The sequence below is a fragment of the Macaca fascicularis genome, chromosome 4, assembly GCF_037993035.2.
Source record: "Macaca fascicularis isolate 582-1 chromosome 4, T2T-MFA8v1.1".
Taxonomy (NCBI): domain Eukaryota; kingdom Metazoa; phylum Chordata; class Mammalia; order Primates; family Cercopithecidae; genus Macaca; species Macaca fascicularis.
The window spans coordinates 11,665,162-11,677,969 of NC_088378.1; the positions used below are offsets into that span (position 1 = coordinate 11,665,162).

The window sequence follows — 12,808 nt, forward strand, 5'->3', positions numbered from 1 at the left end:
TTTTTTTTTTTTGAGACTGAGTCTTGCTCTGTCACCCAGGCTGGAGTGCAGTGGCACGATCTCTGCTCACTGCAACCTCTGCCCCTTGAGTTCAAGCAATTCTTCTGCCTCAGTCTCCAAACTAGCTGGGACTACAGGCATGCACCACCACACCCAGCTAATTTTTGTATTTTTAATGGAGATGGAGTTTCACCATATTGGCCAGGCTGGTCTCAAACTCCTGACCTCGTGGTCCATCCACCTCAGACTCCCAAAGTGCTGGGATTACAGGCATGAGCCACGGTGCCAAAAAGCAAATTTGTGCGATATTCTTATGTGAGTTCAAAATGGGTCGGATCATCAACAACACATTTGGTCCAGGAACTGCTAACAAATGTACAGTGCAGCAGAGGTTCAAAAAGTTTTGCAAAGGAGATGAGAGCCTTGAAGATGAGGAGTATAGTGGCTGGCTAGTGGAAGTTGACGACGACCAGCTGAGAGCAATCACCGAAGCTGATCCTCTTACAACTACGTGAGAAGTTGCTGAAGAACTCAACATCAGCCATTCTACAGTCATTCGGCATTTGAAGCAAATTGGAAAGGTGAAAAAGCTCTGTAAGTGGGTGCCTCACGAGCTGAGGGAAATTTTAAAAAATTGTCGTTTTGAAGTGTTGTTTTCTCTTATTCTGTGCAACAATAATGAACCATTTCTCAATCGGATTGTGACATGCGACGAAAAGTGGATTTTATGCGACAACCAACAATGAGCAGCTCCATGATTGAACCAAGAAGAAGATCCAAAGCACTTCTGAAAAGGCAAACTTGCACTAAAAAAGGTCATGGTCACTGTGTGGTGGCCTGCTGCCGGTCTGACCCACTACAGCTTTCTGAATCCCAATGAAACCATTACATCTGAGAAGTATCCTCAGCAGATCGATGAGACGCACTGAAAACTGCAATGCCTGCAACCAGCATTGGTCAACAGAAAGGGCCTAATTCTTCTCCATGACAACGCCCAACCACACATGGCACAACCAATGCTTCAAAAGTTGAACGAATTGGGTTACAAAGTTTTCCCTCACTATTTACCTGACCCCTCGCCCACTGACTACCATGTCTTCAAGCATCTTGACAACTTTTTGCAGGGAAAACACTTCCACAACCAGCAGGATGCAGAAAATGCTTTCCAAGAGTTTGCTGAATCCCTAATCTAGGATTTTTATGCTACAGGAATAAACAAACTTATTTCTCATTGGCAAAAATGTGTTGATTGTAATGGTTCCTATTTTGATTAATAAAGATGTGTTTGGGCCTAGTTATAGTGATATAAAATTCATGGTCCAAACCACAATTACTTTTGCACCAACCAAATAGAAAAGCACTCTACTACATTGGGCTGTCAGATCCTTTAAGTGTTAAGTTAGGGGGTAACCCACAATAGGGAGGCAGCCTCAGGCCTAATGTAGTTTAGTTACAGTTTCAACATTGGAATACAGTTGTACTGTTGATTAGTTCAAAGCCTCTTCTCTCTGAAAATGAAACAGATGCATTCACATAGACAGATGCCATTCCTCTGGAAGCTGGCAGTCATTGGGCTTCGCTGCCATGCGGGCAATTTCCATAAGACATCTTGTTTCTATAAGACACATCAGTGTCCCAAAGCTATGGAAGAGTACCAAAAGCTGAAAGGCACCAGAACCATTAGGGGGAAGAGAACTGCCTCTGCCGGGTGCTTGCCTCAAGGTAGCTCCTAAAATTGATGTGTTGAGTTTCACAGATGTCTAGCAGGGCTCACTGTGTACTGGGGCCTCATCACAGCACTTAGTAAATGTGACCTCAACCCCCATAACAATCTCACAAGGCAGGTCCTGCTATTATCTCCAGTTTGGAAGAGGAAATCTAAGCATGGAGAGGCTAAAAACCTTGCCCAAGGACACACTGCTCCTAAGTGGCTGAGCCAGGGGTTTGGCCAAGTGGCATCTCTTAAACATCACATCATGGTGTTGACAAGCAAAGTCCAAAATAAGAACATGTGCTTTCTGAACACATGCACGTCACGGGAAAGGCTTCTAAGAGGGTGGAAGTCAATGCTAAGCAGAGATAACCCTTGTCAGAATCTTTTCATTATGCAGTGTCAGCTATGACTTCCCATCACCAGCATAAAGGCCACCATCTCAAAAAGAGTGCTAAGTGACCAGCAACACCAGTAGTAGGGAGAGTAAATCTCTTGAGGAGAGAAACCCCAGGTCTTTGTCTCTTTTTAGGGTAAAAGAAGGAGGAAGAATTGGCAAAGTAGGGTCTGGGGAAGGCTTGGTTTCATTATATTCTGAATCCTCAGCCAAAAGAGTCTCCATGACTGTTATTGCTGTCAAATGGAAGGTTATTTCTTTGTTATTTAACCTTGTTCTTCCATTAAGACATGAGAGGCTACACTGCGGTGTTAGGTTTGAGCTCTAACCACATCTTCATCACCTGGTGCACATTCCTCACCTTGTGGTCCTGCTGATCCCAAATAGTGGTGCTTCCCAGGCTTTTCTCCCGCACGGAGAGCCCTGTAAATGCAGAATTCTCTAAGGTGAACAACATTCTGGTTTGTCCTGGACCAGGTGATGGGCTGAAGGGGTTCTGGGAACAAGAGACCTTTGGTGCAAAAACTGGGAAAGTCCTGGACAAACTAGGGTGAGCTCTAAGAAGTGCTCATAACCATTTCTTCGCCAATGGCAATGGATTTACAGCTGTTAATCTGTGTCCTCTAACCTTAGCCCACTTGTGACGGGTACTATAACAAGTACGTATCAACTACTTGGTTGGAGGAAGTAACCCCTCTCTGGTATCAGGCCATATCCACCCAGGCTCTTGAACTGTTTGATGACATGTTGACCGCCATGAACATTCCTTGGTTGACAGGGGAGCAGACAAGCATTCCTGACAGAAGGCTCTATTTCACAGCTGCCTCACTGCATGTAGCCCTCTGCAACTTGCCATAGGTACCAAGTAGATGGCATGCAATAAAACGGGCATCGTTCACTCAGCCCAGCTTTCCCTATAGCTCACCTCTCAGCCCACTCATTGCTTTTCATTCTATGAGTAGAGCAAAGTGCACCTCCACTGTCTTGCCGTAAGACTCCCAGGTATGGGAACCCTGGAAGTGAATCACAGGGTGTTGTCTGATTCCAGTCGACAGAGTGAGTTTGAAAGTGTTCCCTTCTCTACAATGTTCTGGAAGAGTTTGTTCAGACCTACCATTATTTCCTCCTTAAATGTTTGGTGTAATTTACGAGTGAAGCTGTCTGTGTCTGTAGTTTTCTTCATGGGGATGTTTTTAACTAAAAATCTAATGTTTTTAAAAGACATAAGGCTTTTCAGGTTTTCTGTTTGTCCTTGAGTGAGTTTTGGAAATTCGTGTCTTTCAAAGAATTTCTTTATTTCATCTAAGTTTTCAAATTTATTGGCATAAAGTTGTTGAAAACATTCCATAATTATCCTCTTAATATCTGTAGATGCTGTAGTGATGTCACCTCTCTCATTCCTGATATTAGGAATTTGTGTCTTTTTTTTTCTTATCAGACTGGTTAGGGTTTATCAGCTTTATTAACCTTCTCAAAGAACCAACTTTTCATTTTATTGATTTTCTATACATTTTTCCTCTTTCTATTTTATTGATTTGTGCTCTAATCTTAATTATTTCCTGACTTCTCCTTAATTGGGGTTTAATTTGCTCTCCTCTTTCTCTAATTTCTTAAGATACAAGCTGAGATCATTTGAGACCATGCCTGTTTTCTAAGACAGGTGTTTTAGTTCCATAATTTGCTGCTTTATCTGTATCCCCCAAATTTTGATATGTCATTTTAATTTTTATTTGGTTGAAAGTGGTTTCTAATATTTCTTTTTATAACTTCTTGGACAATTGGTTATTTAGAAGTGTGTTACTTAGTTTCCAAAATAGTTGATGATTTTCCACATGAGTTTCTTTATTGATTCTAATTTAATTCCATGTGGTCAGAAAATATGCTATCTGTTACTTGAATTCTTTTTAATTAGTTGAGATTTTTTATGGATGAGAAAAATGGTCTACCTTGGTCTATTTGTTCTGTGTGTCCTTGAAACGAATGTATATTTTGCTGTTTGGGGCTGATACATTCTATTACTGTCTAGAAGGTTAATTTGGCTGACAATGTTGTTCAAGTCTTTTATAGTCTTCCTTATTTTTCTCTCCACTTATTCTGTGCTATTAGGAGGGATACTGAAATCTCTGAGCATAATTTTGGATTTGTCTATTTCTTCTTTTTAGTTCTATTTGTTTATTAGTTCTATTTGTTTTTCTTATTAGTTCTATTTGTTTTTCTTCATGTATTTTGAAGCTCTGTCAGTAAGTGCATAAACATTTAGGATGTTATATCATCTTAATTATTTGGTCTTTTACCATTATGAAATTGCCCTCTTTATTTCTGATAATAGTCTTCTAAAATGAATTTTGTTTGATATTCAGCCTTCTCTTGATTAGTGTCAGCATGATATGTCTTTTTCTAGCCTTTTACTTATAACCTATTTGTATATTTGAAGCATATTTCTTGTAGGCAACATACAGTCTGGCCTTGCTATTTTATCTATTCTGACAGCTTCTGCCTTTTAATCAAGGCAAGACTTTTCTGAGCACCCTACCCAATGCCTCAGAATTATGAACTTTTTATCTGGCTGGTAGAACAGCACTATTATTCATCCTGTGTTAACCCCAGGTACTGCTTTCTCTAATCCTGTTGGATGTTTCCTTGCCTTGCCTTCTGTATTTTTCTCACATGCATGAGCTAATCACTCTCTAACCCGCAGAGCTCTCAGCTTCTGTCTGTGGAGCTCTCTCCTCTCTAGTCTCTGCACTGTGAGGTTCAGCCACTCTGATCTCCCTGGACTCTCAGCTCCAACCACTTCACTCAGGGTTTTCATCAGGCTCCACCTGGGATCCCCCTTCCTGTCCTATGTCCTGAAAACTTTTTCAAGACAGTGAGCCAGGGCAATTACAGGGTTCACCTCATTTGTTTCCTATTTCTCAGGGACTGCTATCTTTCACTACCCAGTGCCCAGTGTCTTGAAAACAATGGCTTCATATATTTAGCATGGTTTTCTAGTTGTTTCAAGTGGGAGGGTAAACCTTGCCCCTGTTACTCCATTTCGGTTGGAAGCAGAACTCCCAAGCAAAAAGGAGTCTTTCCCTCTGAAGTGAGCAGAGGTTGGGCCCAGAGGTTCAGAGGTTGAATCTGGAAGGCATTTGGGTGAGTTTTCCCATATTTGATTTTGATGGGATGGTATGTTATTATTTTTAAAGCAGGTTTGAAGTGTTTATAAATTAATTAGACAACTTAATTATTAGCTATTTTCATCCTTTTTTAGACTTTCTGTGATTCCTCTTTTCCGTGGAATTTAGAGAAGATCTAAAACCATGGGAAAATAAATTAGTTTTTACACAACCTTCAACACACAAAATAGCAAAATCTAAGAGCACTTGGAAAGCATTTGAGCCCATTCTGGATGCATCTTTTTCACCTTATAATCATAAATTAAACCCACTATCTTGTAGAACTGCTGACAAAACCCACAATAGAACAAATTGCACATATAATTTTAAATTGAAGGGATATAATTGTATTGGCAATGTTCTGTATATATAAGGATTGTCTCCAAGTGGAAAATTAGAAAGTTAAGCCCTGCGCCTACAGGAATAGTAAAAGCTGGATTTGCTGTAGGTTCTCTCCTATCCCTGTTGAAGAATGAAAATGTCTCGTGACTTTATAAGGACCCCAGCAATCAGCTTTGCTGCTGTAGAAGGTCGCATGGCTCCTTTGTCTCTGAGACAAGCCAGGGAAGTTTCAGGTAACAGATGCTCAGCACACCTCACTGGAGAGGCCAGAAGAGTACTTCCAATGGGAATAAATGGCCTGCCATTAGGAAGATCAAACATCCATAGAAGTCCAGGAAATTGGAAATAAGGAGGGTCTATGTTAGGAGAAGTGACACAAACAGAAAAATGACACTGAGCTGCCAGAGAACGCCCATGCATGTTGCCTGCAATGAGGCCCAGACCTCCATTTTAACTCACTCCAATTTCTTTTGTTGTTGGAAGTTAGACTGTAAACATACTGTCTCCAAGGGTGTTTTAACTGCTCAGAACATGTGTTTGATTTAATGAGGCACCAGGACCCAGCCATCTTCCAACTCAGCTTTCCACAGAGCATGATGTTCATACAGCCAATCTGGATCATTCATTTCAAATCCAGACAGAAGAGAAAAGATCAAACAGTGGGTGAGGCCTTACGACGACCCTCGTCTGAGAAGACAGAAGTATTATTCCAGCAGGAAAACATACAATTCCTGTTGTCCTGCTGTTCAACAGTATCCAAGTCAACCTTCCTTCCCTGCCCACAAAATGCACCAGTTTCTAGGAGTGGATGTTCATGGAGGCCAGTCCTAGAGAGGGATGGAGCAGGGTCTCGGATGGGTGCTTTACTTTTAAATCTAAAAAGAAAGCATGAGAGGCTAGAACATGGAAACAATCACGAAGACTAACAAGGAATCTACTTGGGGTAGATTTTTTATTGCATTAGATGCCTAGAGCAGTCCCTTTACTGAAGCCTGGGAGATCTGCCAGCAGTGGCAGTGTGTGTTTCCCTCCTTCTGTGGTTGCTGCTGGTGGCTTTGGACTGCTCTGTGCTAGAACCTTCTTCAGCGATTCTAGATACACTTGGTCACAGCTCAGCTCTCACTCCTTGCTTCCTCCATCCTGCTTTTGCCCCTTAATGTCTGTGTCAACAGAAGTGGTTGAATCCAATGGGTTACCACCCTCCTTGAGATCACAGTCATGGCACCACCAGCAGAGTGGCTCTCCAGTAACTCATGCTGAGCTTTGTGCCATGTGTCATACCCATCTGGTTAAATGATTTAGCCACTTAATTGAACAAAACTGGTGGATAACATGAGGTGGAACTACACTCAGATTGCTTGTGGCCAATCCTTTCCCCTAACCGAAATACCAGTTCATAATCCTCATTGAAACCAATTCAGTACTCATTTGATTATTCCAGACATGAACTGAAGTGGTTGGCAGGAGAAAGCATAAATCAGCAATAAATAAAATGATACCTTGTGGAAGTCTCACTAACGAGTCATCTTTGGAGTAAAACAGAGACATATTGATGTTTTGAGTGCTTTCGAAAATGCTTTGATGAGAAGGACCCAATTTGGGTATAAGTTCTCTATGTAGTGAATAATGCTATAGAGAATACAGCAAAAGTTCTAAAATTAGAACTAAGAAGAATGAGTGTTTGACTTAAAGACCTGAAGTGGAAGTTTTACTGGTGTGATTCCCAGCTTGATAACACAAAACACATTTCAGGATATCCCTGTCTGCCCTCACCCGTATACCCCATTGAGTCAGAAATGGGAAAATGTCAAAGAACAACACTTCTAAGTTCATTTGTACTTCGCCCATCCCAACAGCATCTAGATACACATGGAAATATCATCAGCAGTATTTATTGTCCCTATGGATTTATGAACCCCTTGCTCTGCTCCCAGCACTGAACCATTACTCAGTGTTTGGGAAACACTTGCCCGTTATGTGCAATATCAATGATGCCCCAAAGGCTAAGTCTGGGAGGAAGTGAAGTTTTTGAGATACTGCTATTGTTTATATGATCACTGGTGACAGAAACCATTGATCCTGACTTAGGGTCCAACTCAAGAGAAAATCATTCCTAGAGATACAGGGTTTCATTTTTGTCAGATGACTGTGGTTAATCTTCACTTGATAGTAAAAAAAAAAAAAATCTCATAAATCAAAATAGCAAGGAATCATAATTTATTTAGGCAGTTAATAACAAATAACTAGGTTTCCAGATCAAATATGAATGGAAATTACATCTCTAGGAGAAATTCACTTATTCCAAATCTGAGTTTTTCCAGGTTTGTGTTAGTCTGGACAATCTTAGGCCCTTTTACAAGGGCTACCATCAACATTTTTGCCTGGGAATAGCTCTTATTAAATGGGTTTTGTCAATTATTTAATGTTTTTAAAAGTTAAAACACAGGTTTTAACTTTCACCTGTTTCAATATCTCATATTCAATATGAAAACACATAAAGCACCCTTACCTTGCCTGCACGTGTGTACTTATGAAGTAACAGCACAACCTCTGGTTGGTCTGCTTTATGGTTCTTGAAAAGCTGGATAGGAATGGCCGGTATGTGCCCTAAACCACACTAGGCCCTCTGGACAGGTAAGACATTGGCCGCGGGAAAACTCCCAGAGTCCAGGAAGGGGCCAGGGTTACCTGTGTGCATTTGACAGTGGAGTTATCTGCACGGTCACCCCTTCTGAGGTCGGGAGGCCTTCCTGAGGGCAGCTGAACCGTGTCACGGGCTCCAGCCTCCTGTCCTGGCCAGCGGAGTGCGGACTCCAGTGGGTGTAAAATACCCACTGCATACGTGGTCTGTCCTTCTAGAGTCAACCACATCGAGGCCACTGGGAACGCAATAAAGAAGGTCCCTTGGGGAGGAAAAATGTTGTCTCTGTATCCCCTAGGGTGGGGACGTTGTCGATGACTGAAGACAGAGAGCTCTAGAATGGCAGGGGATGAGAGTCGCATACAGGAAAGAGGGTTGGAGAGGAGCCAAGGGGCGGCCCACCTGTGGTCGCCACGCGCAGCCCCTGCCTCCCCGCGGGAGAGGATCAGCATCAGGTGAGTCCAGGGCGAGTGCGAGGAGGAGAAGGCCCAGCCCGTCTGCGCCCTGCGGGGAGGGAATGCCCTGCCTAGGACAAGGCGCGGGCGCTGAGGGATTTGGGGGTGCAGCAGCTTGGCAGCCCCTCGCTCCCGCTCCTCCCAGCTGCGCTCCTGGGTGCGAGGCTGCCGCGCCCGCCAGGGGCTCCCGGGAAGGCCGATCCCGCGAAGCGGCCACAGGGAGCCTCCGGGACTGGCTTGTGAGCTCGGGGAAGGCCCAGAAGGAGGGAAAAGTCCTTGTCCCTAGATTGTTCAAGTCACTGTCCCTAGATTGTTCGTGTGACTGTGACCCTCTTCTACCACCAGCAGTGAGAACCTAGGATGCTCTGTTTGCCACCAACACATGCCTGTGGCCCTGCTGGCACTGTCGCCTGTCCTGTCCTATTTCTCCAAGGAGCATCTGGGCAGGAAGTAAGTCGGCGCCAGGAACAAGGCGGAAGCCTGATGCTGTTACTTCTGCATGCAGATCCTTCGCGGTTTCTCCGGTTCCTTGCAGCTTTGGCCGGGTGGGCACAAAGCCCTGGGGAGCGCCTCTTCCAGGCAGGAGCTCCTGTGATGCGCCCACCCCCACATCCCCACGATGCTCCCAGGGACAGGAGCACCGGAATTTTCGGCATACCCTGGACACACACCTTGAGCTCAGGGAGGCAGGGGCACCTTGGTTCAAATCCATGGAAACAAGAACAGGCCAGGAAGGAAGGCCTGGGCCTTTAGGGGTGGTACCTGAGGTACACAGGAAGATTCCGGGGAGCGGGGATCTTTTTTTTTTGTTGTTGTTGTTGTTATTATAGCTGCACAATTCCATTCATTCTTCTTCTAAAACCACAGTATTTCAGGATTTAAAAAAAATAAAAACTGTTAAGCCATCTAGCCAACCTTCCTGATTTCACAGATTAGGAAATCGTAGCCCATAGAACCACTTATGGTGGGGAGGGGGGTCACACAGCAATTTCGTGGCAGAGCTGGGATTCGAACCTGTGTCTCTCTTGTCTAGTTGTAGGGCTCTTCCCAGCTTATCCTGTGTTCAGAGCCATTGTTCTTCCCAACTAGGTCGGTGTCTCCAGGGACCAGCTTCCCATTTGTTCCCACAGGCCTCAGGGCAGCACCGGGCAGAACATGAAGACGGGGACTCACCCCTGCTGCACCTCTGTCCCATTTACAGAATTCAGAATCCGTGCTTGCTTTTGGGCACCCCCTCCCTGCTCCATCCCTGCTTGTTCCTCATCCATTCCTCCCAATTCTGGGACCATCTACCCTGGCATCATCGTCAGCTGACCGTTTGTGACGTTTGCAGCCTCACACAGACTCCACAGAGCCACATGTGTCCACATGCACACACGGACGCACAGGTGTGTGCACCTCTGATGCCAAGAGGGCGTAGCCTCCGTGGCTGAACCATGGCCCTACTGGGCAGATCCATTGGGAACAGTTCACATGGCACATCAGTGCTGGTCTGTCCTCACCCCTTCTGTGCTCAGAGCCACATTCCAGGTCCAGTCTAGCCAGCATCTGGGGGCCCTCATGACCCTAGACCAGGGCCAGCCTGGCACCTTCATGGAATGAGGGAAACCTGTCCCCTGCAGTGGATGGATTAAATGCATCACATCCGTGTACCTGAATGAGACAAAGGCTGCCAGCAGCTCCATGCCAGGGCTCAGGGCTCAGCAGAGCTGGGTGGGCTTCAGCCCTCGGGTGCCCCTTACCAGGTAGAGTCTGCCCAAGCTCGTGCAGACCCCTCCAGTAACATGGTCTTTCTTTTCCTCCCTCCTCCCCAGAACATGGGACAAGAGAATAAAAGTGGGCTCAGGCCTGTAATCCCAGCACTTTGGGAGGCCAAGGTGGGCAGATCAGGAGGTCAGGAGTTTGAGATCTGCCTGGCCCACACGGTGAAACCTCGTCTCTACTAAAAATACAAAAATTAGCTGGGCGTGGTGGTGGGTGCCTGTAATTCCAGCTACTTGGGAGGCTGAGGCAGGAAAATCGTTTCAACCCGGGAGGCAGAGGTTGCAGTGAGCCGAGATCGCGCCGTTGTACTCCAGCCTGGGCGACAAGGCGAGACTCCATCTCAAAAAAAAAAAAAAAAAAGTGAGATTAATTAGTGAAGGAAAAACAGTAAAAACAACAGGAATATGGAGGCAATGATTCAAAAGATGACAACTCCTAATTCCAATGACGGGACATGATTTCCAACTCTAACACAAGCATCCTTTAATCACGCACTTATGACAAGCCACTAGGAATCGGCACAACTCAGGCACACAAATCTGTGAACAAGAAAACACAGGGCAATCTGTGTTCTCTTTTCAGGGAAGACCTTAGGAGCTCTGTTTATAAGTATTTGGAGGCTCCCTGCAGTCACGGAGTTGCTCTTCTTTCCCATAGTAAGGCCACAAGGTAAATATGTTTTCTTCTCTACTCTCTGGCCAGGCAGGAGATTGCCTCCGCTCGTAAAATCATCTGTAATCTCTTCAGCAGGGAGGTTTCTTCCATGGCTTAGGGTCTTCTTTCCTTCCAGACTGGTCCCCACCTCCCAGCCCCCATATCACATGGGCATCTCGCCTTTGCTGGCCTGATGGCCCCTTCTGGTTAAACTTCCCTGGCAGCCGGCCGAGGTGCAACCTCCTGTATCTGGACATGAGCTCTGGGCTTTGTCCTTGCCCCTGTCACAGCCAGCCAGCAGCAAGCCAGACAGCCTGGTAAATAGGGCAGTGGAAATTCAGCTGACGAGTGGAGGGTTTCCAATATAAATTTCCCTTTTCCCACCACAATTTTATAGAACTTTGCAAAGATGCACATCAGCACTTTTGCAAGTTGGCGCTCTTCTGAAAAGCATCAAGCTTGTCAAAGCTTTAACTTTTTATGTTGTTATTTCAAATGGTTTGATCAATGATCAAGCACATGATGTCCCTGTAACCCTATCCTAGGCCATAAGAAGAGGGTTTGAATACCAGGGTTTTAGAAAAGTCTGTTTGCCACATCAAGGAGAGTTTTATGTAACCCTTAGTACATTTTCTCTTTATCCTGACATCTCATTGCTATTTTTTTTTAGTATATTGGAGTACATTTAAATTCTGGCTACACAAGCCAACATTTCTGTAAATCGTCTTTCTGCCCTGTGTTCATAAGTGAATCTCCAGCAGAGAGACTGGCCTGGTTAGCTGACAACTCCTACGGAATGGGACCGAAGTAAGAAAATGTAATTAACAAAGTGGCAGCCCTAGGTGAAAGTGCAAGAAGTTCTAGCAAATTCCAAAGATATTTTATAGGCTCTTGATCTCATTAGGCCCTCTTTTGCAAAGGAAACTTACTGGGCAGTTTCTTAACTTCCTGTACTTCTCAGACTAAACTCAGAGCATTCACAAAGGCAAATTGGCTTCATTGACTTGATTTTAAACCCTTTCCAGTGAATCAAACAGTAATGAATGTCTAAAATACACGTCAGAATCAACACTGGGAACTTTTCTAACTTACAATGTTTTCTTAGTTATGTGCCAAAACAAAACCTTGCCAAGAGGAATTATTTTGATTTAGAGATATGACTGGTCTTACACAATTTGAGCTCTTTGAGGGCAAAACTGATATGTGATTATCTTTATATTTAAACATCTCAAAAAGTAGTTTTTGTAACTGAATGGAACCTAATACCAAGGACTTGACAGCCTCTCCAGGCCCTAAGAGGCCACAGCATGCCCCCGGCCTTGGCTCTTACATCTGTCCCTGCTAGGAGCATGCTGCCTGCCCCACACCCCAGCTGCTGGGGGAGCTCCTCCTCATCTCTCAAGACCCATCTTTCCAAACTCTTTCTTGAGCCTCTTCCATTCATTGCATCCCCTGGCCCCCTGCACACACTCCAGTACAATTGATCATCCTTTCCATCAAATTTCCACTGCCTCTTATACATCCTCATCTCCTCACAAGGGACACTTCATTGCACTTACAGATGTATGCGTAGATTCCACTTTCTCCACCAGGGTTTCTCAAGCTCCGCACTGTTCACATTTGGAGCCAGATGACTCTTTGCTGTAGCATCCTGTACACTGTGAGGTATTTAGTAGCATCCCG

The 12,808-nt window shown here is 44.6% G+C and overlaps 1 pseudogene; it reads left to right on the forward strand.

Moving 5' to 3' along the window:
• Positions 1-272: 272 nt before the first annotated feature.
• LOC123573117 (histone-lysine N-methyltransferase SETMAR-like) lies at positions 273-1,274 on the forward strand (annotated as a pseudogene).
• The last annotated feature ends 11,534 nt before the right edge of the window (positions 1,275-12,808 follow it).